Source organism: Anas platyrhynchos, chromosome 2 (assembly GCF_047663525.1).
Source record: "Anas platyrhynchos isolate ZD024472 breed Pekin duck chromosome 2, IASCAAS_PekinDuck_T2T, whole genome shotgun sequence".
Taxonomy (NCBI): Eukaryota; Metazoa; Chordata; class Aves; order Anseriformes; family Anatidae; genus Anas; species Anas platyrhynchos.
The window spans coordinates 122,529,220-122,556,918 of NC_092588.1; the positions used below are offsets into that span (position 1 = coordinate 122,529,220).

The 27,699-nt window shown below is 41.6% G+C and overlaps 1 long non-coding RNA gene across 1 annotated transcript; it reads right to left on the reverse strand.

Annotated features, from left to right (window-relative positions):
* On the reverse strand, positions 1 to 27,102 carry LOC106019045 (uncharacterized). The gene is made up of 5 exons (XR_011806946.1): positions 26,434 to 27,102; positions 10,862 to 14,700; positions 5,723 to 5,864; positions 4,638 to 4,772; positions 1 to 3,679 (listed from the first exon to the last, which is right to left on the reverse strand). It is a non-coding gene; the product is annotated as an uncharacterized lncRNA (long non-coding RNA).
* Positions 27,103 to 27,699: the final 597 nt, after the last annotated feature.

The window sequence follows — 27,699 nt, forward strand, 5'->3', positions numbered from 1 at the left end:
ACTGCAATGGACACTGATATTAAACTTGAGATTCAAAATAGCCAAAGTTTGTGTTTTTCATGAACTGGAGATTTTGCCATTTGTCCTCATCTGAACATCTGCTCCTGCCTGAACATCTTGCCTTGCCATGTAAGTAGGAAAAGGCAGTCCTGGGCACTAAAGGAACTTCTAGTACCGTATCTGCAGCTGTGCCCATCATGAACCATTCCTACAGGAGACGCTTTGTCGTGAGACTCATCACCATTTCTTCTGGAGGATGAGATTTACACACACCAGGTACAACAAGTTATTAGAATCGTTTGTCACGGAGCGTTGCCAGTAAGCTGGCAAGGAAGATATGTGTTTTCAATCATTTTGCTATTTAAGATGCACATACTAAAACACCAATTTTGGGGCCTTTAGCAATATTTGATCAGTCCTGCCTCGGAGAAAAAAGAAAAAAAAAAAACTTCCCTTTTCAACTCTGCTTATCTGTCCGACATGTACAGAAACAAGATAACACCAGTGAAAAAGAAATCATTTAACTGTAGCCTTGGCAGTCCTGTAATGAATGATATCAAGACCTGCAGACATTGCCAGACTTTTGGCCCTAAAAGTGATGATTTAATACAAAGGAACTAGTAAAACTTCTCAACCTCATCCAAAGGGTGTGTGCCTGCAAATTGATATAATAGTACCAGCGTTGTGCTTATTATAGTATCTTGTAGAAATTTAATTACTGATAAAAATGTGGCTATCAGACACTAAACCAGAAGGGCTGTGCCAGGAAGATGGAGGTAGAAAATAATTAGTTCTCCATTTCCAAGATTTCTTCTGTGACTTTTCATTCCCTGATTGTTGTTATTGCCCCCGATTCTGTTTTACAGAATTTCCTTACATCAGTAAAGTGGTTCAGATTCAGATTCATTTTGAATGCATTAAGTTAAAAACCATTCCTATATACAAAATGAAGCGTTTCTGATAAACCAAAGTATCAGAAGCGGCCACCAAAAGTGGTTTTTGCTATTGATACCTTGTTTCTCCTAGTGAGCTCATGTTTCCAAAGCAGGTCATGTTACACAAATGCAGACCATACACTTTCTTTGCTAAAACTTTTGGAATATCATGAAGAAACTTCTTTGCTATTATTATTCAATAGTGGCCTCAGCAGGCCTTATTTGTTTACTTGTTAAATGAAATGAGGATTATAATGGAATCAAAAGACACCTCTGTGACAATATTTAACTGTGGAAACTTGCTGTCATGTGCACATATTAGCTATTTCCATAAAATCCTATTAAATATCAGAGTTCCACAGCTAAGCTAATATTACCCATTGAACTTTTCTAACTCAAATAGTGTTGCAGTAGAAACCTGCCAAGAAACAGACTACGTTTAAACCAGTAATTAAATGACCAGTATTTAAATAAACCAAATACCAGATTATCGCTAATATCCTAAATATTTTTTATTCCAAGCATGAGAAGCTTTAATTAGCAATTATCTCGTTTGAAAATTGCTTTTCTGACATCTCTGCTTGGAATTTGTTTCTTCTTTATTGCAAGTATCTCCACAATTCCAGTGATAATTTCTTAAATTGCCTGACTTGATTGTTCAGGTCACGGTCTTGCACATTCTTGTTTATTATACTTGCTTGTAATTAAGTATACATGTTTAAGTAGTCCCATTAAAGTCGGAATCTAATTCATAATTAATCCAAAGCAAAGTTTGGATATAAATAATGCATTATTGTATACAACATCTGTAAAGTGCAGGTGTGTCGTATGCACATAGGAAGAGCAGACTGTGTAAGCGGGGGGAATACGAACGGATGTGTAGTGAAGACAGCAAAAAAAAAATGTAGGTAGGCAAACATAGGCTAAATTGCCAGATTTGTTTACTGGAAAACATTTGTTAAGATTGCGTACTTGAAATTAATTATGTTTATAATTTTGGAAAGTTCATTATACTAGCAGTAAGTATGGTGATTTTTTTTATCGAGCAGATCAACCATTTCAGCCTTATTAATTGCAGCCTAAGGAATGTTTACTCTCTGTCCTACCTATCATGCCAATTAGTTTGGCTAACAGCCTACTAAATTTGACAGCTGAGGATTAACAAGAGCTTAACAGTAAAGCAACTTTTCCCCTACAGACTATTGAGTCCAGAAGGGGTGTTTTTCCAAATCAGGATCATTCAGAAGCTCTTCTCTAAACTGCCTGTTATTAACACTATCTTAACTGTGGGGTTAGTTGGTTGCAACGGAGCCTTAAGTCACATTGTTCTGAAAATTAGACTCCTTGTTTATATGCTTAAAAAAGGTCAAGTTTTTTCAAAACTGAATGACAATGTTCCTTGCCTTTTAAAATATTGAATGAGACGCTTTAATGGAAAGCTAAAGAGCAGACATAAAGGTCTTTCTGGAAATCAGGCTCCCTTAAGGCCTCAGTTTGCAAACTAAAAATTAAGCCTCTTTTGAAAGCCTTGACCTAGGCACTAATTTTGAGTAACTGTGTTTGGGATCTTGAATTATCTCAAGTGGAAATGAGAGTTTATTATATTCTCATAGCATGTTGTCTGTTTGCTACTGTTGAAAGGGCTGAAAAACAAATCTTTTTGTTTGTTTGTTTGCTTGGTTGGTTTTAATACCACAGTTTGGAAAAACTTATTTTGTAACAATAATATCAGAGGTTACATTGGGTAAAGCTTCTAAGGATCAAAAATTATATATTCTTCCTCAACAAAGAAAGACAGACAGAGTGGGTAAAGCCTGCTTCATGCACATTTAAACTGAGGCACGCATGTTTTGCAAAAGAGACAGCAACGACAAACCTGCCCTTGAAGTGTTTCTGATGCACCATTAAGAACAGCACACAAACTGTGTCTGCCGTCTCCTCCTGGCGTGGTGTGTCCTCCAAGGAGAAGTTACAGAGTTACAGAGCGGGCGGAGTGCCAGAATTCTGCAAAGCATTGGATTTCATTTTGTCCCTCCTTGCGTTTGTTAGTAACTACTGGATATATACCGAGACATTTGACTTCTGGAACAGAAGGCATTTCATAAGTCATCTATTCTTGTAATGTGAAGAATCTGACTTTATTATTACAGGAGCATGTAAATAAAACTGACCCCAGTGAACTTTCTAACTTTTTAAAACCTCAACTTTGCTCTGGCAAACTAACCTGTGTTAACACTAATCAACGTATTTCATTAAATTCTCACATAGAAAAAAAAGGATAAAGCTTGTAGTTTGTACCTTCAGGTTGATATGCTCTGCCAATTCTCTTCACAATAACATATTAAACACTTCCACTGCTTTGAGGAAAACTGCATCTCTCCCCTTACAGCAGAGTACGTTAAGTAAAATAAGTTGATTTTTGTCAGCTGAGTTCTTTCTGAAATTTGTCCATTAAAAAAACTCTGGGTCTACGCAGCCTTAGAAGGAATGGCAGTGTGTTACACCTTTTCTTTGAAGACAAGAGATAACACATACATACCTCTGCTAATAAGCAGGTAACTATAGGCTCATGTTGATGGATGTGGTTAGAAAACTTATGACACACAATACCACAGAAAGAGAAAAATATGTATAAAAGAGGAATGAAGTTCTTGCGATGAATGGCAGTCAAAATCCTCATTATCCAATTCAGCGCAGTCGTTTTTCTGAATTACAAGAAATCATATAGTGCTCTCAGTATATACCTACAAAGAGGTGGAAGAAGAACAGCAGTTGATTCAACGCATCCTGCACCAAGACAGAAATGGATTTTATTTCAATAATCTGAGGAAACCACACAACACGAATCCTTTGAAACAGTTTTTAAAAAGGTTATGAACACGTGGTGGAGCATAGTTTCTCTTGCCATTTGAGGCTGGCAGACTGATTGCATCACTAGGGACAGTGGGATTTGTCTCCCGTACTAATACATGTAATGCAGTTCCTTAACCCCATTAATTTCTTTTGGATTGCTCACATTCATAAAATTATCATCAGATCTTGTCTGATAGAGATGGCAGCCTTGGGTAGGTTGCACTAACCAGCGCAAGTCTCAAGAGAATTCCTCCATTTAATGTTACCTAATCTTTCAACTTCTCATATTCATATGAGAAGTCAACAGTCATATTAGTTTTCTTTATTTTTAGCCATAAAAATGCTAACAAGTCACAGTATTTATAGATGCTTTCATATGCATATTCAAAACGTCTTTACTGGAAATAGCTTTATGGTTGAAACATCTGGTCGGAAGACCTCAACTAAGCATCATCCATTGTGCTCTTACCACAAACTGATAGAGGCACGGTAGGCAGAAAAAGCTCTCCTTAATTTCTCTGAAGCATTTATAGTAGATGGATAAAGCATCAATGAAAATCAGAGTCCTGGGCGTTAACGTAACTTACTATATTCTCTGGATTTTTCAGATCAGCATATATGCAGAAAATCTCACTGTTCCTAAATGACATCTTTGTTTTCTGAGTAAACAGCAGCTGAAGTTAAGGGGAAATTACCACTTTCCTTCTGCCAAAAAAACAGAAGGGAATTTCCCCACATCTGTTGTTTGTTATGGCAAAGTACTCCTGGAAGAAGAGTCCCCAGGAGGCGTAACCTGAAGGGGGACAATGTGTGACTAAGCAGTACCTGGAGAATTTCTAGTTCTCTCACCTTTTTGCCTGCAAGTAAAGGTATCAGCAGGTTGGGAAAGCAAAGCTGTTCCAGCTGGCAGTCCTCTTACTCATTTTCATATTTAAAAAAAAAAAAATCCTTCCATTCTTCATTCTCCCAGTCAGCTCCTCCTCTCTGTTAGGGAATGAAAAGAAGGACATAAATGACTTGGCCACTGCCCAAGGATGGAAGGAAGAACCCCAGAAAACTTAAGAAATTAGCATATAACAATGGATTGATAAAGAAAAAAGTATTTTTAAAAAGTGAAAATAGCAAAGAGAGAGAAAAAAAAAAAAAAAGGACAGAATGGTAACAGAATGGTAAAAGCTATTAACATTTATTTATAACAAGATTCAGGATTGCTGTTATCATATTTTATAGCACTATGTGGTTGAGGGACAGTGAAAAATAAAAAGAATAAACTGAGAGGTAAGGGGCAAGTTGAAACTGTGAAAGTAGAGACACCAATGAACTGGTAAATGGAAAGCCACAGTAGGAGAAAGGGACTAAGAGCTGTTAGCCACTGAAATTGGAAAGCTGAAGAAAAGATAGAAGTGGTCAGAAGGAAATAAAAAGGGTTTATCAGATGGAAGAAAATATATTATTGTAAAGAATGTCTTGAGACTATTACAATGAAATTCAAAGAAATTGCTTAGCTGTCAAGGGTTTTGACTGTACAGGGGAAGAAGAAAACTAGACAGACCATACAAAGAAGACTAGTGCGAGAGCTACATGTCTCCAGATACAATGAGGCAGTCACAGACACAGACTGAAGAAGAGATTTTCTCTTTCAAACTACTGATACGTTTCTGTATGCATTTTGCCTGAAGCTGAGGGGTCTAAATGTGCACTTCTTGGCTGCTTGGTACTGGTCATTTCTGCATTTACTAAGGTCACTTTGTGGGGAAAGAAGATGTCTGGTTTGTGCTGCATTTAAAAATTTCCACCACCACCACCCCTTTTCTTCTTTTTCCCCTAAATTCCTGAGATCTTCCCAACCAAGAAACAGAACGCAGGTTTCTGTATCTACGAAGAGTAAGATCAGATTACTAATTGAGTTGTTTCTAAATTAATGTTAATTGTACCTGCACTACAGAGAAGACTGAAGGCTCCAGTCAAGATGAGGGCTCAGTGCCATCGCCATCTACATGTACGTGCCACCTCGCAGTCCCCAGCTGGCCCCTAGCCATACAGCCTGGAGCACAAGCAGCGTGATCTCCCATCTGCCTGCAAAAGACCACAGAGACATTCTCCGGGTAATTTAGGAAATGTCCCAGAGATGGAAATGGATCCGGGACCTCCAAAATTCCTAACCCCCTTTCTAAACACTCAGTCATCTTTCTTCTGTGGAAAAATACCTTCTGGCGCATGGGTGCGTAACCTGAAGGAATTTAGGACAAAGAGCAATGAAGAACTGAAGTGCTGTGTGTGTGCCGAAAGGACCTGCCAGTGTACAGCAACAGGCCTCACTGATTTCTGCCAGTCTGCGTCCTTGTATTTCCATTTGTTTTAATTATTTTATGATACCTCATACACTCTAAGCTTATTTGAACTCTCCAGTAAAACGCACTGTGATAACACCAGCCATTTCACGTAAATGATGCTGTACAGCTGCAAACGGTGGCGGTGTCAATAAAAGGAAAATTATCTTGATTAATCTTCATTAAGTGCAGCATTTTAACATAAGACAGGCAATGAAATTCACTGACTGATTTGCTTAACTTCATATCTTTTAAAGCCTCACAAAAGCTCCCTGGGTATTTGGAAATGCAGGTGTGTTTATCCCAACTCCTTACAATGAAGTACAGCTCTTTTTTTTTTTCTGACCAATTATCCCAGAACTTCAATTTTGCTGATTTCATTTGTTACTTCAGACGGAGGAGGTACCACATAAAAAGTTTAAATATTGTTCAATGTGAAAAACAGTTTCTTTGGCTTTTTTTTTTTTTTTTTTTCCCTCCTGTATAGCTTGTTGAATTATTAATAATGCTTTGCTTCACAATGTTTATCAGCATGGTCTCTGGATGATGATTATGCACACACACACATGTTCATGACTATTTTCTTTGTTTCCACATTCTGTGGTGACTATCCTTTGTGTTGTGTTTTTTTGTTTGTTTGCTTGTTTGTTTGTTTTTCTCAGTAAAATTCAAAGCTGTGTTCTGGAAAAAATAGATGAAGTTTACATGAAGCAGATGAAATTGATGTTTCCAGCAAGACAAACTATGTGAGAAGACCAAGGAAAGCTGAAGAACAATACACAGTATTGTTCCCCATTAACCAGCCATAGGGAAGACCTTCCAAATACTGGTTGTAAATGCAAACACGAGTTGCCCAAGAAAAAGAGAAAAATTGGCCAGAAAAACAGTAGGTTCCATAAATGGAGACTTTATTTGGATTTCTGTTTTATTGGAGTAAATTTGAAATTTTAATATGTGGATGACTTACAAATCCAGTGGGAACCCAAAATGAATTCAGCAAAGAAATCTTTACCCTAAGGCGTTAAGGTTGTTTCATCATATGTGAACTAATTTTCATGAGGTTGTCTAGTAAATTTTTAAATTTAATCAGAAGTAACCTAAAATATATAAACTGCGTAGTAATTCTCTCTTCTCCTTGTAGACAAAGGACTGACCTTTCAGTTCACTAGTAGAAATTTCTCTGAAATGCCTGCCAGGCAAAACAAAGATTCCATCTTGATTTTACACTTTAATACAACAGTTTGAACATTAGAAACCCACCAAGGCAATTAAAACATGCTATTCTACATGCTATTCTGCTGTTCACATGCAGACTGTAATTAGCTATAGCCCCCCTTGTGCCTTACCTCAGCCTAGAGGAGCTGTGCTAGATAAGTTGAGGTATGGGTTCCTTGGTTGTCAGGCTGGCAGAAAGTCAGTGTAACACAAAGAGGAGGACAGTTATTCCCAGAGAACAAGAAGTACTGGGCAGATTCTGTGCATCTTGCGAGCTATAGCTTAATTAAAGCTTACAGAAATTATCTGAACATCTGCATTTTGTGCTGTTACCTAGGGCTCTCAGGGTATTCTTTATTGTGTTGGCAACTAAAAAGAATTGCAGATTTTATTTTATTTTTATTGCAAGAGGACAGAAGTTGAGAAATTCAACATGAAGACTCTCTATTTATGTACATGAGGATGAAGTTAGGTTGGGTACACCAACTACATGAGCCACCCTTGAAGGGAACTCTGCTTGATTCATGTTGACATGCCTGGGCTCACATTATATTCATGTTGGTCAGTAGATACAGAGGTTCGCTTGTGTTCAGATTTGTTCCTTTTTGTATGGGGCCAAGAGCAAGCAGCGACACAGAACCTTCATGGACTGCAGTGCATGGACTCGGAACCCTCCAGAGGGGAGAGGTGCTAAGGATCAGGAAGGAAAAAGGGTACTGCATCCTTCAGGCAAACTGGTTTCAAAACCATATTCATTTTTGTATGACCCCGCTCCTTGTGTGGTAATGCACAAAATAGTCCCCCACTGCAGAATGAGTGCCCAAGAACCCCATAACTCGGAGATGCTAACAAGGTAATCATGACCTCAGCCAAACCCCCTCACTTTTCAGGCCTATTCCATATTTCAAATACCTAATGACATTTCCTTTCCATTCTCTGGTATTGCTGTCTTTAGTAATAACATGCGCTGCAGCACTGCCAATCATTAATGATCAACTACACTCCTTAAATAAATGAACATCTTATAATTCAATACTGTCCTTTTTAATTTTGTTTCACCTTTCCAGGACTCTTGCGGACTACAGACATTTGCAACAGATCTTCTTTGCACTTTAGGGCCTTATCTTCCAAAACACAAAATGTTCTGGCCTCGATCCAGGAAAGCACTTAGATACATGTTGACATTTAAGTAGATGAGTGGCCTTAGTGAGGTCAATTGGGCTACTTATTTGTGTAAAGCTAAACCTGTCCTGAAATATTTTGTTCAATGGACTCAGACTGTTCAGCACTTTGAATGACTGAACCCTTCATGAGATCGTACACAATTATTGTAATTATTGCACAAATGCTTTATGCAATAATAATTGCCCTCCAAATGATTAGAAATGTGCACACTTATACTTAACAATTACTGTATCTAATTTCAGTCCAACCCCATGGAAAAGGTATGAGATTATTTCCAATACATATGGGGTATTTCTAATTGCCACTGTGAATTTCTGTAGTGCCAAGGGGTGTTCAAATAGAAAGGATTAGGACATGCTTCGGTCTGAGGGTGACCTCAAACCTGCCTCAGTGAGCACAGCTGTCTCCCTCAACACTATGCAACACATGAACATTAAATCCCTAGTTTGTACTAGGGACGGACATATCCTTGCAGGCACTAGCTCCTGTATCTTCCTGGGGAGCATTTTTAAACCAAGGCAAATTGCCAGAGCCCAAACTTGCAAGCATTTTTGACTGAAAAAAGAACACCGAGATACCTCCGCACTACGTTGCTGGCTCATCATGAGCAGTGTGGCAGCTGAATGCTGATTCTTTGCCCTACAATCCAGCAAGTCAATTATTCAATGGGAGACAGTTCAGAGTTAATTTTTATTCTTCCTCTAAAGAAGCTGAAGGGCTGTCTGCCCTCATTACTGATTTATTTTTCCTGTGTAACATCATAAACAGAAATTCACAAGAAAGAGGTTTTGTGGTCACTTACAAGTTCTTTTTCTGAGGCACCAAGCACAGAAGGGAAAGAAGATACAGCTTTTATGAGGCCTGATAGGAAAGTCTAGCCACGTCTGGCCCTTCCAGACCCTGTGACTTGCTGGGTGCAAGGCCCCGAGAGCTCAGTGAACCACTCTGCTGGGAGGAATTAATCGGCTAACAAGGGACACGCTCATGGAGGCAGAACCATTTCAGCCTGTGCTCTAAATTCAGCTTCCTCCACACATTCATCAAATAACGTTTATGAATGATTTTATTAAAAAAAAAACTCCAAGGCTTTCCATTACAGCCAAATTCCTTCTTAGACCTGATACTTCTGCATTATGTAGTATATACATTCCCATACACAACAGGAAATATTGATCAGTGAGATCCTAATTAAGATTTTCCAGTGCTTGTTTACATATTTTTTTTATGATATTCAAGTTGTTCTGGAAAAGCAAACGCACTGACTTGAAGGGTGCCGTCCTCTTCATGGGTTCCTCATGCCACACCTGAATTCCCTGCCACCAGCTGAATGCCACTGGAGGTTATTACAGAGGGGTTAATCTCTGAGCTTAATTAGTCCAGTACACAACAATCAGGGAGCTAATCAATACGTAGAGATGTGTCACTCCTTCCTTATAGCACGCCACTGTTGGCAGGAAGTAAAAAATTACCCCACAGGTAAAACCAGCAAAGCTTCTGCCTTCAACTGGCCGACAGAAAAACCAGAAGCTGCACTCAGCGTCACTCGAACTAACACCCCGAAATGGGACGGCGACCTCGCCTGGGCTCTGGGAACCTTTGAACTTCTCTGAGCAGAGCCGTAAAGCTCCCAGCAGGAGGTCAGGGCTTCCTGCTCGCCGTGCAGCGAGAGCAGCGTGCGAGGAGGCCGCCGCGTCCCACACGGCAGCAGCAGGAAGTCACGGAGGCCTCCGCCAACAGCACGTTCACCAGGCCGGGTAAAACCCTCACGAGCTGCTGGGCCGAGCTCGGTCAAAGGTCAGAGTGGCTCCTAATCTGCTCCGCCGTAATTTTTGGAGCAGATTTTGTGCTGCACATGTAACAGGAAGCTATGGCCGCACTGCAGTCCAGCCACAGTATCTGTCTTTTCCTTTCATGTTTGTTTGTTTGGCTCGGCAAACCTATTGTTTGTTAACTGCTCCTATTGTTTCCGCTGCAGTGCATAGCATTTTGGTAATCCAGGAACTGCCGGAGCATTTGGGCTTTGAAAATACCTTTGAGACAAACATCACCGAGAGCTGCTGAGAGGATCAGTTCAAAACGCTGCTGTTTGCTTTGCTACAGCCCTGCCGGCACACTGCTCTGAGAGGAACACACCTTCACGATTCAGGGACGTACAGCACAAAGAAAGAGCGTTCCTATGGCCAAAGGATGCAGATTTTAATCATGGCTTGAAAAAAAAAACGAGCTTAGTCATGAAATTCTAGCACCAGAAAACAACCTGCTGGGTTTTCTGAATGAAAACAAGCAAACCAACAAACAAAAAAAGCTAGGAGAACCTTGATCCAGGCTCCTCTTGAAACCTACCTGGAACAAACAGCAGTTTCGTAAGTCTTCTGCTCAAGTGTGTGCAGTTGAGCTTTCTCTTTCTCTTTTTCTCTCATGTTTCCAAAGTGCCTCCCTCTCACCAGTTACCAGGCAACAGAACAATATTGCTCTGCATGCGCATCCAGCAATAACTGGCATTGCACTGTATTTTTGCAGTTTCTGAGAGAAAATAAAGATGTCCTGAAATACTGTCTCGTGTGATAAATAGCTACTGCCCGGAAGACATTTAAATGCTTAAAATGCTGATTTCTTTCCTCATAGAAATTCAGAGAATGAAAATAGCCCTTCCCTAATAGAGGAACTCCCATCCAAAGCAAACTTACAATGCTAAAATAGACCACACTGCAGAAGGAAGCTGCTTCAGTTGTTATTTCAAACAATTAGCAGCCTTTTAGGTGTTAGAGACACTCTCATAAGCCTTTATCTGAAAATCAAGGCAAAACTAAAGCAGCAGCTACATACATCAAGTTAAAGTGCATTTTACTGTTTTGGAAACTAAAATGCTGCCTTTGTGATGAAGCTGTCTTTTATTCCTCTTTTGTTTGCTGGTCTGATGTCAATAAAACCGCCAGGAAAGTTCAGCACTTTGCCCAGGAATCACTGCTTTTGGGAGCAGCCATAAAGGTGGGCTGGGATCCAGTCTAACCACAGAGCATCGCCCAGTCCAAACCCCCAGGGTGTGCAGCCCTTCTTCTGGAGTCAGGTTTCATTCAAGAAAAATCTGATTCTGGACCTTGACCCAAGCAACTCCGGGTCCTTTTGCGTAGTTGTGGTTCAGTTTCAAATTTCACGTTGTAGGTCAAGTTCACCTCGATGTACCACGAAGATAAGAATTTGAAGGCTTTGCAGGTTTTTAACTTACAAAACAAGAGAAGTCTTTAATCATAAACAAGTATTCCATGTATTCCCACCAAAACATGCAATGTAATGAATTCTTAACTCCTAATACTTAACTACTATACGGGTAAGCTGCTCAGTCTCCAACGAAAGACAGTGTCAGTGAACAGTCCTCACAGGTGTGTTATATTTGTGTTAAAACAAAATCAAAGGTGATCTTTGAAATCTCAGAATACTCAGTAGTCTGGTTTGATTGGTCAAATTGCATTATTTGAGTGGTTAAATTGCATCATTGTATAAGAAATTTTAATTTTAAATTATAACAGGAACTTTATTTTTTTGTTGTTACATTTTTCTTACACTTTTTTTTTCTTTATTTTAGCTGTAAAAAGTAGTTAATGTTTGCAACCTAGATACAATTTCCCAGAATGTTTTGAATCCTGACCTTCAGGACACGCAGTGTGTCAGGATATATATGACAACAGAAAAAAAATTGTTCCATTCCCAATGCTATTGATGCAAAAGCGCTACGCAAATACTTGCTAGATAACAGCAGAAAGATTTGTGGTTCACTTTCTTGGATCTGGGAAAGAGCAGTACAGCATAACGATGCATTCTCAGCTTGTCTAGATAACATAAATAGCATTGCTCAGTGCATACATTTGACACTTTATTTACTCCAACAGTTATTGTGGATGAGTATTGAGTCTGTATAATAAACACCTCCGTTCTGTTTCTAGCTCTAGGAGGAGGAACCAAATCCAAACACTGGATTAACTTATTTGCAGAATGGCTGGAGCATGAGCTGGCTATTGCCTGTAGTGGAAATGCTATGCCTTGGTCAAAAGAAAGACTCCAGTCTGCACTGAAATATAAATAGCAATCACAAGAAATAACACCTCAAGGCGTGACCTGGCTTGTAGTTAGCGACCATTTCTTGTACGCCAGTCCTTTCCCACATACAGCTTCTTCTAACTGAACAAAAAATATCTTCGGCTTATTTTACAATTCGTAAAATCCGGTACAGTCAGGAGGACTTACTGAACCTTATATAAAATCCCCAAGCAGCAGGCAACAGCAGATTTTCTCTGCAGAAGAAAGCAAACAATTAAATCAGATGGGATGGGAGTGAGTGAAAAGAGTAAGTGCCTACAGAAATCAGCTCGATCCCTCGTGTGCTCATTCTAACAGTTGGATTTTCTCATAGAAATAGAGTTGGGGGGGGGGGGAGGGATGTTCAGGTCATGCAGCAGAAGGGAAATGGTGACATCTGGACTCCCCTGAAGCAAGCTTTCACTTTTTGTCTTATCAAAGTTATAACTGAGTGGTCCTATTAAATGACAGGGGAATAAAATAAATAAAAAAATAAACAAACACTTAAAAATGAGCATTTTTTTTTTATCTGTTGCTAATGCATATCGAGCTCCTTTTCACATATACAGGCACACAAGTTGCAATCCAATTAGTTTAAGCTAAGCTAAATGAAAAAATAGATTGTGCTATAGCCTAAAAAACAATCAATAGCCACTGTAAGGATCAATGGTCTAAAAAACTATTGACTGCTCATGTCACAACCCGTACTTTCCATTCCACACTAAATACAACTGTAGATCAATATTTGCCAGATGTCCATTTGGAAGCAAAGTATTCTGGCTGTGGTCTCTGTCCTTAACCTTGCAAAAAGTATCGGTCTTTACATTTTGCTTAAACACCCCCTGGTGTGCTGTCGGATTCCACTAACAGCATCTCCCAGAAGTCTCATTATCTTCCTTTTCTAAGCCTAGAGAGGGAGGAACTTTCCGTGGGTCTCATTAGTCTGCCCCACACCGTCCAAACCAGGCTCCTTCATTCTGATGGCAGAGATGTGTTTATTCAGGTAAAAAGGGGATGAGAAGAAAGCAGCCAATCTATCTGTGAGGGGAGGTTTCTTATCTGTAGATTTGACTATCAAGGCTCAACCCTTTGTCAAGCAAGCGTGCTGCTCCTGCTTACAGATACGGTTGATGGATCTCCTGAATGCAATCTCCCCCTTTTTAAAAGCCAAAGGGCTGAACAATACAAAATCTCCTCGGCTCTCAAACCCCAGTCCCTCTGTTGCACAAGCTGCCACTCCCCCAGATAGATGCCAGGCACTGAATTTGTTGCGCGTGGAAGTGTTCCCATTTCGCAGTTGTAGGTGGCACAGGCACTTACTTGAGCACCCTGAGCTCAAGGAGCTGCAGCACGGACCGAGGCTGCACCGGTGTGGCAGAGGGGGAGAGACCCTGCTGGTGGGATTTCTCTCCTCCGAGCCCTGCGGTGACAATGGGTGAGTGCTGTGGCACCGAAGGAGTAGCTGGAGCTTGTGTTGTCGGCAAGGGAGAGGAGGTTTAAACAGGCAATTTTTAGAGACTGTCAAAACTGAAGAGTGTAAACATTGTTAACATTTCTTTAAAATTCTGGCAGGGAAGGAAAGCTGCCTGGATGCACGCCATCCTACAGTTGCAGAAAAGTTTAGCAGACCATATGCTGCCCTAGAAGACAGGTCCCAGCCAGCTCCTCCCCGAGAGCGTTGGAGAGAGAAGCAGCGAGCAGGCCTCGGAGCGCCGCTGCCATTTCCCCATCCAGCACCGCCGCGCTTCCTCTTTCTGCAGGAGGGCTTGAGAGATGTGCTGCACCAGGTCCTAGCCACGGTGGGCAGAGCTAGCGTGGGCAGGAGAAGGCATGGGTGCTCCTCTTTCCAACTGCATGCATCTCCTTTTTCCATCTACGCACACGTGGTAGGGATTCACTTACCCTGCTGATGTCCCTGCAGGTTGTTGCACGGGGTCTGAGTTCCCTTTGCATTTGCTTTTGCACAAGGCGGTTCTGTAGAGAATGGCTCCCCTTTATCGGTATAATTCTGCAGTCCTTTCCCTGGCATCCTCAGTTCTACTTCGGTGCGAAATGCATGTAAGCAGTTTCGCAGCCAGATATTAGGGTTTTTCACAAGTCTTCCGTAGCTTGGAAAAAAAAAAACACCAATTTAATGATTGCAGCGTAGATGCTTTTAACATGCTGTCAATGACTGCAATTTAAAGTGACTTCAAAAATTAAAACGTCGCTTGCTTACATTTTGCTCATCGTAGCAGCCCTGATGAATTTCTGAGTGTAACAACTGTAACTGAAGCCGAATTTGGCCCAGTGATGCAAGATGTCATTAGCATTTCAAAACAGGCAACATTTTGCAATAATGGCAAATATCCCATAACCCTCATAAATTACATATCCTTGTAGAGACTTCTGTTTGGGCACACAAAAGGCTCATTTTTTTCTCTAAAATCCAAAGGGCTAAATCCGGATCTTTCCCCCTCTGGATCGGAGGTTCCTGCATGCCTACCAGCTCAGCGTTAATTAATTGTACTCTTCTCAACCCCGTATATTCTCAGTCCCATAAATTACTCTGGCCCTTTTGGCCTGACGTTAATTACAGTGCTGCACAGTTCACACTGACCCACTTTGTCTTGGACTCAAACTCTCTCTGGCGGTGATTGCTGCGATCACACGTACCAGTCCCTTTCCTATGGTTCACTCCAGCTTCTCCTGGCTTCAACTCTGTACCTTGTAATGCAACCATCCACTCCATCATCCCTTATCATCCTATCTCCTTCTTACAAACGTTCAGAGCTTTCCTGGTAGATTAATGTCTTTGCCTAGAGGTTAATGGAGGACGTGGTTCGAGCGCTGCGGTCACACCTACAGATGGGCAATTTTACAACTACTGGTTGTAATCTAGGTTTCAACTGCACTGGGGAAATCGAGAAGATCCCAGCAGTGACTTACTTTGACACACTGGGCAGGGTTGCCTAGCTGGGCAAAAGAGTAACCACGCTGCCAGCTCCTGGGTGAATTTCCTTGTCCTGTGGGTCTGCAGCATCTGCACCAGGCTGGGGACGCTGCCAGCAGGAGGCTGGTGCAGCCCTCGGAGATGATCACTGCTGGCAAATGCCCTGGGGGCCTCGCTGGCTTCCCCTGAGGCTTCCTCCCAGCTGCGGGCTGCTGGTGCTGCTGGAGAAGGCACAGCCTCAGAGGGAAACAGCAGGGAGACAGTGAGAGGCCCTGGGAAGGCTGCAGCAGCAGCAGCACTGCAGAGCATCGCACTGAGAAAAGGAGAACGATGAGACACAGGCAAAATGAAATCCTCTTTCTTTCTAGTTAAGTGCTGTGTTCTTCCTCCTGCCCCCCGTTCAAATTTTTAGGTTAAATAGCTCCCATCAGAGGATGGCAGCACTCCGTCGGTGCTCCTGAAAAAGCAGAGCCCATCGCCCTCATCAGGATGGGCCCACAGGGCTTCTGGAGCTCTGGCTCTGCATTTCGGGCATGGCCACGACAAGGCTGTCCTGGCCACAGCCAGACCACCCCAAGGACAGCAGGGCCAAGCCTGCTGACTCAGGGGACACTTCATTTCCCCACAGCTGCAGGCAGAGGTTGAGGCTGGCTTATTTTGCATCTCACATCTGCTAGGGAGCCTGGCACCATGCACTGCCCCTGCACAGTGAGCAGCAGGAATATACTTGACATGAAGAGCTGCATTTCCCTCAGCGTCACAACTACTGGCCTCTTCTCTGCGGCAGGGCAAGAGGCAGAGAGAGTGAACAGCAGAATGGACACAAAGGATCCAGGCTTGGGGATAACCCCAAAGTTCAAGGGAAGGATTATTTCCCATCAGAGGAGTACGATCACTGCTTAGCAGAAGGCACCACGAAGGGACAGTGCACATGCAGGAGGGGAACCTGCTCAAAATTTGCATTTTCATATTAGAGAAATCTAATATGCCCTTTATAAGTGCCCATAGCAGCTCCTTCTCTTACCCCAGAGAGTAATTACTCTTATGATCAGCTTCACAAGCAGAAGCCTAAATTCCAGCAGTATGTCCCAAGCCATTTAAAAAAGAGCCTACCTAGGATCTTTTTTACATGATTACAGGACCACAGAAATTTTAAGATGCATTTTTTTGGAATCATGGTGTCAAGAAGCTGAGAATCTTAGCTATCACAATGCTGATACCATCACTCCAGACAGCTGTATTTCAAGAAAAAATACTAGCAACGTGATCCAAAGCTTGGAGAAACCTCATCAAACCAACAAGATCGTGATGCAGAATGCTGCAAAAGCCATCAACATATTTTATTAATTAGATTAGGATTAGCTGGAGCTTTAGTTAAAACACGCGAACATTTACTGTGCTATGTATCCCGATGATGTTAACATGGCATTAAATTACAGTTATGTATGTATAAAAGCTTTTTCATTGAGCAATGAAAACCAGTATTTTGCTAGTGAACTTCTGAACCTCTGTTATTTCAAAACGTATTAACATTGTTGGTGAAGGCAGAGAGACAAAGTTATGAGAGGGTAGACACTGAGAGTCTGGAAATTCTTGCTTTGTGGGGCATTCTGAGGACAAAACAGTCATGAGAAATCTCCGCCATCTCCCCAGCAATTTGTGCTCTAAAGCCAACCAGGAAACAGTCCCAGCCAGTATTCAGACAGACGCCAAGAACAAACATACTCGGTTAAAGAAAGCGTGTTAATAAGACCTTACACCTCAATAGGTGTAATCAATACATGAGCAAGCCAACAAATATATGGCTGGAGATGTCACCGTAACACACCAGAAATAATTGAACTATCAAAATCCACCCTGTAAGTAATGTCTTGTGCTTCTGTAATGTGGTAAAGCTATTTTGTTTGTCTATGTTTCAAGAAAATTATTGTGTCACCAGCAAGTTTGGATTTGAATAAGAAGACAGAGAGAAACCACGCTATTCCTTTTATTTTGGTTGAGATAGAAAACACTCCTACAGCGGGAAATGGCTCTGCAACACTGGCAGTCAGGGTGAGTCTTGAGCTTGACAAAAGCCTTAAATATATTAACACTTGCAGAACAATTGTGAGGTGGCAACATCACTTCATATCCCAATCCCTGATACTACCTGATACAGTATAACCCAGTAATTTATTACAGAATGAAATATTCAGCATCGTTTCCCCATTTGTAACGGGAATATTGAAAGATTTCAAAAGTGTGCTTGAAAAGTTGTTTCAAATCTATTACTGAACAGCACTTTTTAATAGATAAGTGCTATCCTCAATTAGTTTTTCATCCTTTCCACTGTCTTGTATAGCATTTCTCTTCATTGCCTTCTTCTTTTCTCCCATGTCATCTTCCATGCAATATATCGGTGGAGCACGTAAGGTGGTGGAGCACTGAAGTAGGTCTGGCCAGCCTGACCGCAGGCATCACAGGACAGAGAATCAGCACAATGATCTGTGCATCATGCTCTCTGTTTGGGTTATGCCCAACAAAGATGCCTGTTCTTCGCTTTTAAGTCTTAGTGCTCTTTCCCTATTCTTTTCTTCTTCTCCAGTGAGCCAAAATAACGTGTAGCACTGAAGCCATGTGACTCATTTCCTCATCAGTTGAGAGACTTTCTTTGATATTTTGATGACATAATTTTAAAATACAGTAATAAATTCTAGCATAACTTTAAAATTTACCACAGGCCACGTAGAGAAGCAGCGCGTTTTACTCCTACTGCTCTTATCTGCCTTTCCTGCTCCTTTGCTTATTTTTAACTGCCTCCCACACATCCTGGCCCCATGCTCTCCCGCCCTCCAGCCTCAATCTTTTCCACCTTTATTTCCCTACTATTTTTGTTTTTGTTATTTTTATTTTTTTTTGCCACCAAGGATCTTCACCTCTACTGCCACAGCATATGAAATCTTTCCTTCGGTAGCTCCCCACCTTCCCTACCTCCGTTCAGTCGCAGAAATGCCATAAATGTCTGCCTGCATCTTTCCCACCCACCCGTAACCCTTCTCAGAATTTCTCCCTGTCTGTCCGCCGTTCCTCAGAAAGCTTTCTGTACATGCTGCCTACCCTGCAATCTTCTCCTATTATGCCTCCTGCTATTCATTCAAGCTCTTGAAGCCCATCCAGTTTCTGCTCTATACTCTGGCTCCTTTTGCTGCCAGAAAACGGTCTAGTTCTCATATTTCTGGGCAAGGAAAAAATCTCCATTTCCTATCTCACTTCCTGGATACCATTTCACCATGAAATACCTCCATCCTTTATATACTACTCCCCTTTCTCCCCAGTGCTGGCAGATCTTAAATTTCTGCCTTGCTTTCTGCCTTTTAGAGGTGCAGGTATCACAGCATCATTTATCTATCATTTATCTATTTGCCTCTTTTATGTATGACTAATCCGACCTCAAATATAGAAAATCATAATGCCTCAGGCAGCTTAGCCCTAACTCTTGCCAGAGGATGAACCTGCTAGGAGACAGTTCTTTCTACAGAAATTACGTACAGGTCAAGTTTCATTGTGGAATAAAGAATGACATTTTCACCTCTATGGAAATCACTGAGACTTGAGGGTATGTCTGAAAATCCCATTTAATAGAATCTGGCGTTCTTTGGTCTTTCACATTTAAACCAATGATAAAGATTTTCATTAATATGTTGGCCAGCCAAAATTCCTCCAAGAACTAATAGCTGTCTTCTCGGAATATCTTGGCTTTCTTCATTTCTTCACTCATCTATCAATGCTTGTTCCTTGTAAATGCCAAAGATATGTTAGGTTATAACTGTTCTTTTGGTCACTTTTTCTTAGAGCTTTGTACATAATTCTGATCATCATTCCCTTGTGGTGTCCTAAGTCTCTAAAACCCACATCAAGCTTGTTTTCTCTCCTCACAGGAATGCCCACTTTACAGGTTACTTACTTAAACTTAGGTTCAGAGAGTTAATTCTCCACTGGATTTTTTTTTTCTTTGAGATGTCAGAAGTCATATCTGGCCTAGATGTTTGCTGCTTCTTTGGAATAGACAATTACAGTGGTGTTTGCTTCAACTCTCTAATAAAGTAGCTGTATTCCTAGATATAGTATAACCTTTCATATTCAAGGGAAAAAAGAGCATTTCACTTGGGCTTACTGTTAACTCCTCTCGTCTAGACTTCAAAGTGAGACTGTATTTATGAGATTCAGTGAGCACCAGTCCTGAGGGCTCTTAGTCTGAAAGTCACTGCAAAAATAACTGAAAGGCAAAAAGTTCAAAATCTTCCCTTCCTCTCAGAACAAAGTTATGATTCATGATCAGCAAGCCGCCTAAAACAAACTAAAAAATTTCAAAAAGAAAATCAGTGATTACAAAGTCCAGTCACATCCTATCTAATGTATTTGGGTCCAGGATGTGACTTCTCAGTGAAGGCGAATTCTGCATTTTTCCCCTAACCATTGCTGAAGAGATTTTATCCAAGCCGCCTTCATTATGGACAGATGTTAATCTCAACTTCTTAGAAATAGGCCCCTCACAGTAACCACGGATGAACCCTCCATTATACATGTATTTCAGCCCTGCCAATTCTATAGTTAGAACGGAAATCCTAAGATTAAACCTGCCCATCATTCCTGCCCATGATAACCGCTGCTCCTCATTGCTCAGAATCCCCTCCTTTATCTTCAGGCAAACCTCTTCTAGCTCACAAAAACCAGTGAGGTCTCCAAACCAATCTGCTTGGAGAATTCCTCTTCCTTCTCTTTGGTGCAGCAACTGTGTGGAGAGGGAAGCAGCAATGTTGCTTGATTGCCTCCATGGCACGCACGTTTTTCAGATGAAACGACCCTCCCTGTGCCAGGGACTGTCAGGGGGCCAGCCTCTGCCACCACTTTACAGCACAAAGTGGTTGCACCACATTAAAGAGCGTGACCGAGTATTTTCATTACTGTCTATATGGTATGTAGCGTGCTGCTGCCAGCTTGTAATGCTAAATGTTAAACAGTAGTTTTGATGATATTTTATTGTTGGAAGAACAGCCTGCTCTTCTTGGAAACACTTCTTCCCTCCCTCCCTTCCAAGATACCCATAAATGGTTTCGGCCTTTTCAGCACAGGGATTTCAAAGTGTCCTTTCAATTAAAAACCATTTTTACTAGCTTGGATGATACTCTGGTTACAGTTTGGTTTTATAATTCTATTTTAAGGAATATGGTAATCTAAAAACTATAAGGGAGAGAATACCACTGCTTCTTAGAGCAGACTGAGATGAAGCATGTTCCAGCGTTAAATGGGCCTTGATTAATACTTGCATATAATTATTCTCCATGCCTGAGAAATCTCTGCGTAACTGGGAAGAATATGGTTTTGTGGTTGATCAGAGTTCCTGAAGTTCTGCTTGTTCCATTGTGTTACGTCTTGGACTTAGCTAAAAATGTGAAAATATGGCTGAAACTGGACAGTTCAGAATATATGGTTGGTGCAGATTCTGACAAGTAACATTTGTGTTGTGCAATGAGAAAGGAAAAAGGTAGCTGGAATTCTTCCAGACGTGCCATCCTCATGCACATACAGATACCCATCTCTCCTGCACCACGCACAGGTGTGTGGCAAGCATTATACCCACTCAAGTGCAGAATCCCAGGAAACTGAAGTGACCTTGAAAGAGGGGAAGGAGAATATTTGACAAAAGTGCGTATGGGCAGCATATCCTGAAGACCATTATTTACAGAGTGGATCTGTGCACAGACTGTTACACTTACTGTGGGCCACAGACACAGACAAAAGAAGTAAAGATCTCATCTTTTCTAGTTTAGGTCACAGGTGACACGATGCCTTGTCCCTAGGACTGTAAGGTCTGTGAAAAAATATAAGCAAGTTAATGTTCTGATTCCAATGAAAATCTGATTTATCACAGGTAGAACTTTCTGAGAAAACAGCTGTACCAACAGAATCATTTCTAAAGACCTTAATTTTCTCAATTTCCTCTTCTGTTCCCTTCTCAGCTGACCAGGGCTTCAGCCCTCAAAAAGACGGTGGATGCCAAGGGGTACAAACATGGTCCCACAGGCTGCTGGGGTCATGTCCTACATGGGATCATATCCCTTTCCGGAGGGAAAACCCTGTGTCATCAACAGCTTTACATGGCTGAAAAACAGCTTGGTCAGGAGAGTCTCTTCCAATACACAGCTGAAAAAAAAATATATAACCATCCATTTCTGCAGCTTCCAAATGTTTGCTTTGCATGACTTCATGTAATTTGTGCTAGATTCTGCCAAGCTTTTTGAGATGTGCTAAGAGAAGAAGGAAAACAATAGATGAGGAATGTTTTCGGGGCTGAGCAGTGGTAGAGGATGGATGACACTGTCATCCATCAAAAAATGCTCAAAAAATGGTCAGTGGGCTGAGGTGGGCAGGTAGATCACAGTTATGTTGCCTGCCTGCTTACAAGGACTGCTGCCTCTGGCTGGTGCCATGCCCAGCTTACACACGTAGCACTGTATGCATTAGACAGAGACTCTAGGACAGGGTAACTTCATGTTAGAGACTGTAAAAATACACATGAGGAAATGCTTTTTGCCTCAAATAACTTCAATCTATTGTTGTTTATAAAGAATAAAAGCAAAGGGGAGGAAGAGAAAAAGAGGAATAGAAGTATAACGATTACACAGCAAGTGACCACGGCATGGTCTGACTTTAATGTTGGTTATGCTGGAACAAACCCGGAGTGTGTCCACTTCAGACAGAAGTCCTTCAGCAGGCGGAAAGCTCCATCAGTCAGAAGAAAAATAAAACAAATTCTGGGATTTCTGGGTGCTAGGGAGAAAGCCACAGATGCATTTTACACAGCATGAAGAGAGAAAAAGAAGTTAAAAAATTACACAGGATGGAGAAATAAGATGCTGACTGCTGACACTTGTCTAAGAAGCATTTGATAGCATTTATGGCACACCAATGTCCCCTCTGTGAAGTGAACCTAGATGAGCTTAGAAGGGGACTTCATATAAGCAGATTGGAAAACAACCTTTTTGGTGGAAAAGTAGCTTGTTTGAAGTCCATCGGGCTAGGGGACAAAAAAAAAAAGGGAAGGGAATATACTAGCCCAGCAATATCTGGCACAATGATATTGGAGGGGCGGAATGGGGACACTAAAGGCTGCAGTTCAGCAGTGTGAGGCTCTTCCACCCTCCTCCCCACACTTCCCACAGGCAAGCCTCCCTGAAGGTCTGCTTCTGCAGGCCAAATGAATATGAAAGACTTCAGGATGGGTACAAGGGGTATTTCTAAAATTTTAACATCCTTCTAGTACTGCCTGATTTAAGATGGAGAGGAAACACAACCTCCTTTTTTGTTTGCTGCTTAAGTGAGAATCACCGAATTAGGCATATTGTTTTTGTCCTTTTATTTATAGTGCAGTAGCTAGAAGAAAATGATAAATAGACATCAAAATGGTAAATCTCTAGAAAAAAGTAGTCAACCTACTTTGACTTACTTACAGTTCTGTGTTTTTTTTGTTTGTTTGTTTGTTTTGAAGAGAAAAATACCAGGATGATTTTCAAGACTCAGATATCTTGACTGAACACGATGTTTTGGCAGCATATAAAGAGCCATCACAGTGGCAGAAAGGCACTAGGAAACAGCTTTCACTGGGCAGAGGTCACTGTGCAATATAATGCTTCATTATATTCTCAAGGACTCACTCGGCGTTTGAAGTGAATACAGAATCTGCACTGTGTTTTCACCTCTAGATACTAAAACCAAGCCCATATACAATGGATTTTAGCATCTGTGTAAGCATATTTACATATCTGATTTTAGTACTCTAAATGCCCATCCAAAGTTAATATTCAGTCATTTTTGCCTATGACAGGGCTGTCTTCCTAGTGGGAAACTATGCATCAGTGCCCACACCCAAAGGCAGATTCTTAGACATTATAGGAATGAGTAATACAAGAGCCCACTCACACTGTACAGGTCCCAGTACAGTGCATTTCATGCCACGTAACGTTCTTTATTTTTTCTGCAGTGGAATAATTTCATCTGCAGCACCTCTGCTTTCTGTCTGCTGGAATAACTCACCTCATTAATCCACTGAATATTTTCTAACAGCAGAAATGCCCTCACATCTCAGTATAAGAAGGATAAATAACCCTTTTAAAAACAAATGTCGGGCCAAAACTCTTATAATTTCAAATATTATTCCACAATTTAAAGGAAGGATCTTTACTAAATAAGGTTGGTTGCCCCATATGCCAGAGAGAGTTTTGGTTACTTTTCCTGCTGGTCAAATAAGCCTGTACTTTGCACTCACTTGTAACTTTTTTCAATTGAAGAATTATCAGAATCTGTACAATTTGCCTCCTAAATACTTTTTTTTTTTTTTTTTTTTTTTTTTTTTTTTTTTGCCTTGGGTATAATCTAATAGATGAAAACCAATAAAAACCTGAGGACAAACTTGATTTTGTGCCATACTCAAGTTTTAAAACACATTTACTGTTCTGAGTGGAGCTTATCTTAGTTATAGATTCAAGTTTCCTTTTTCTCAACAGATCTGAACAGTAAGCCGGCTCTCAGGATTAATCCACAGAATCAGATGAATCATACCACTATTTATTGATTTAACAGATAGGGGTTTTATTTGATTTTGACAATATCATTTGTGGTTGCTATTTTTATCTGCCTCTATTAGCATTTTTGAAGTGCAAAATATGTGACAGGGAAGTCATCTTTATATGTATAAAGAACTGTGCCATCTACCACCCATACGTCTAACCCCTGGCAATGCACAGCACTGAAATTCCAGGTAAGCCAGCATTGCAGATTGCGTTCATGAACAGTGTGGGTTAAAATCTGTACATGGCATAGTAAATATATCAGCCTGGTCATCTGGAATAAAGAAGAATTAAAAAAGAAACTATTGAAAGAAGCTGGAAATAGGTACCTATTCTCAGGCAAGAGACTGAGACGTCACCTTTCTGTGAAGACACGTGTACATCAGTGGTGGAAGAGGGCAGACACTCGAGCGAGAGCTCCCACCTGCCACAGGCTGTAGCCTCGCAGTGCTTTTCTCACTGACTGAACAAACATCACCTCCTTCTCTGCAAAACAGAAGTCACCAGGCTATGCACAGCAGTGGTCAGTTCCAGTTCGGTTCATTTTAGCAAGCTTTCTGCTACCCATTATCAAACAGATTCTACAACAAGTAGGAGTTTCAAAAGTGTTTAAATTATGTAGGGGCTCTAAATCCCACCTTGCCTAGGCTTTTCCTCATACAGGCTCTGCTTATTTGTAGTGCTTTAAAGAAAAAGAAAATGACATATTTCCATATTTCCATATTTCCATATTTCCATATTTCCATTCTTCCATATTTCTTCCACAGTTTTAGTCCTCCATATGAAATTCTGAATAAAATCCGTTCCCGAGAGTTTATAGCAAAGCCTCTTTGGGATACAGTTACTCACAACTTCCTTTCCCAAACACAGTACTGCCAACAGATGACATTGCCATAATTCAGGCCTTTGCACACTGTTCGATCTATTAGCTGATGGTATTTGAACTGCTCTGAAATGCTGCCTGAGCCTGCAGGTGCTGCCTCGAAGCATCAACACCAGCTCTGTCAGGTGGTGATAAATCCACTGCGGCTGTATTCAGGAGCATTATCTCTGGCTGCTAGGGCTGCTCTGTACTGTACTGGCTGCCTGAGACACTCTCAGACAAAATACCTGAATCAATGTGCTTATCTCCCCCCTTCCTGGCATTCCAATGAGGTGCCTTTTCGCCATAATCTGCATCCTTCTGATGTAAAAAAAAAAAAAAAAAAAACCACAATCATGTGACCATTGGCTATTTGCTTTTTCAAACATTATTTTCCACAGTAGATATGTGCATGGTGTCATTTTCACAAGGAAATGGTATGCTACAGGATCCTAACCACACCAGAGGTTTGCTCTGTCTACTTGACCCTTTTTATTTGATAAGTCCCCAGCATCTCTGACGACAGTTCCCAATGATACGGTCCCATTGGGTTAACGAACCCCAAGCCTGAATGAACTGGAAACGCTGAAAATCTGTGTCTCAGACTCAGAAATCCCAAATGCAATTTGGAGATTTTCACATATTTTTAATAGCTTGTTTCTTATTTTGATATTGCCACCAATCTGTAAGACTGACAGTTATGGCAACCAGTACTTCGCTGCCTCAGCTGCACTCCTCTGCAAACTACTTAAATTCATGCCCAATAAACTATAACCTGCGGAAAGACAGAACGTGCTTAATTTGTAGATAGAAATTCCTGAGAGGTTTAACATCAATCTAAGTTGTAAATGCACTTTCTACACCCAGCAGAAAGCACCGCTGTTCAGATAGCATCGTAGGCTCAAAGAACCACCTGCTTGTGAAGGTGGAAAGCTACGGACGGGAGAACGGCTGACCTTGTAGCAAAGAATGTTTTTTGCCTTGCACCTAAATCAGCGATAGCATGAGCTAGATGGAGGCAGTGCTGAAGATCACAGCAAGTGGGAGGGAAGGGAAGCTGGTGTCAGCTGTCCATGGCAGACAGGAGGAGGTCACTGGCTGGGTAGATGAAACAAATTCTGGAGAGCACCCAGGAGCTCCAGGGGGGTCAGTCTCCTGGGCTTAGGGCCAGCTTAGAGATAGTGCAGCTGGTGGCCTTGAGAGAAGGAGTTGGAAGAGACCTCAGCAAGGGCTGCCCTGCTTCCCAGGGACCTGCTTTTATGCTGGGGGTCTTGCCCTTGGTCCCTGCCCACAATGTGCTGCAGCTGTGTGGCAGCCGTGCCTGCACCCCGCCATGGACCTGCTGGTCTGTAGGATGTGGGAAAGCAGGTCCTGGGCCCAGCATCATCCAGGATGAATCCCAAGCCGTGAGGTGCGTAAGATCTGATCTGTTATCACTTACCCGAAGTTTTTCTAATCTGGAGTAGGCAGAGAGTTGATTTGATGAGCCCTTTAGCTGCTGGTAGACAAGTCACACCTCAGGTGACACAGCACCTCTCTCCACCTGGGCTCCCCCTTTGCAGTGGTGTGGCAAGCAGGAGTTGCTCTTCATCCTTACTGATGAACATCGATACCAAACATCACAAGTGATTCCCTTGCCCTCTTCCTTTTAAAAAACAACTGGCGAGTGGGCTGAAATTCTTCCTTTAATTGTCTGGCGAGATTGCCAAATGGCAGCAGTCCTCGGCTGCTGTGCAACACATGGAGCTAAATTACTTTTTCAGCCCATCTCAACAAATCTGTGCCTGTTTTGCTTCAGGAGGCCAGCAATTCCCCTGCTACCAGCTTGGACTCTTTCAGTCATCTCTGCTTCAGGGATCCATTGTAATGTATTTTAATGTAACAACTTAAGAATTTCTGTCCTTGTTGCTTCAAAAGTAAGCCCAGATAAATTGGAAAACTGTCCCTTTAATTGTAGGAGCTGGGAAATGATGTTCTGGTAATTCTGTGGTAATATCTTCAGGACTTTCTCTAGGATACTAACTTCACAAATAATTTAGTTAATCAGACTCCATGCTCCATCTGAGACTAATCGGGTTTACTTGTTTGTTTGCTTTAAATCAGATCAATGTATGTATAAACGAGCTCTGTAGACTTTGTCCTACCGAACTTCTATTGAAGGCTGAAGCCAGCGAGTCTGCCACCAATGCAGTTTGTTATGAAGCTGCAGTCTGCTTGTAAACAAGGATTTGTAGATGAAAACATAGGGAAGTTTTTGCCAAGCCCTCTCTGACACAGTTTGTGATCAGCTCTGCCTAACGCTAACCTCTCATATGCAAAGAGAAAAGCTTTCTCCTGCCTCCTGATGACTGCCAGAGCCTGTGACTCGGCTGCATCCACAGGCTTTCACTTTTTATTATCGGCTGTGATGCGTAAGTGCTGCTCTCCAGATTTCACACTTCTGCAGCAAGACAGCTTCCCTCCACAGAGGCAGCGAGACGAGGCAAACATTTCCCCACTTCGTGCTCACATATTCTCACTGTTGCGACTGAGACTCGAGTTTCACTCATTCACCTTCTGCCGATTGTGGCTTTTCTTCCAAAGCTAACGCGTCTCTTGCAGCTGCAGCGGGGACTCGTGCACTTGACTCCTACTTCAGATTAACAAAGCTCTCCCTACCGACTCCGAAAATGACAGCCCGCTCAGCTTCTGCGGAAACGCTCTCCAG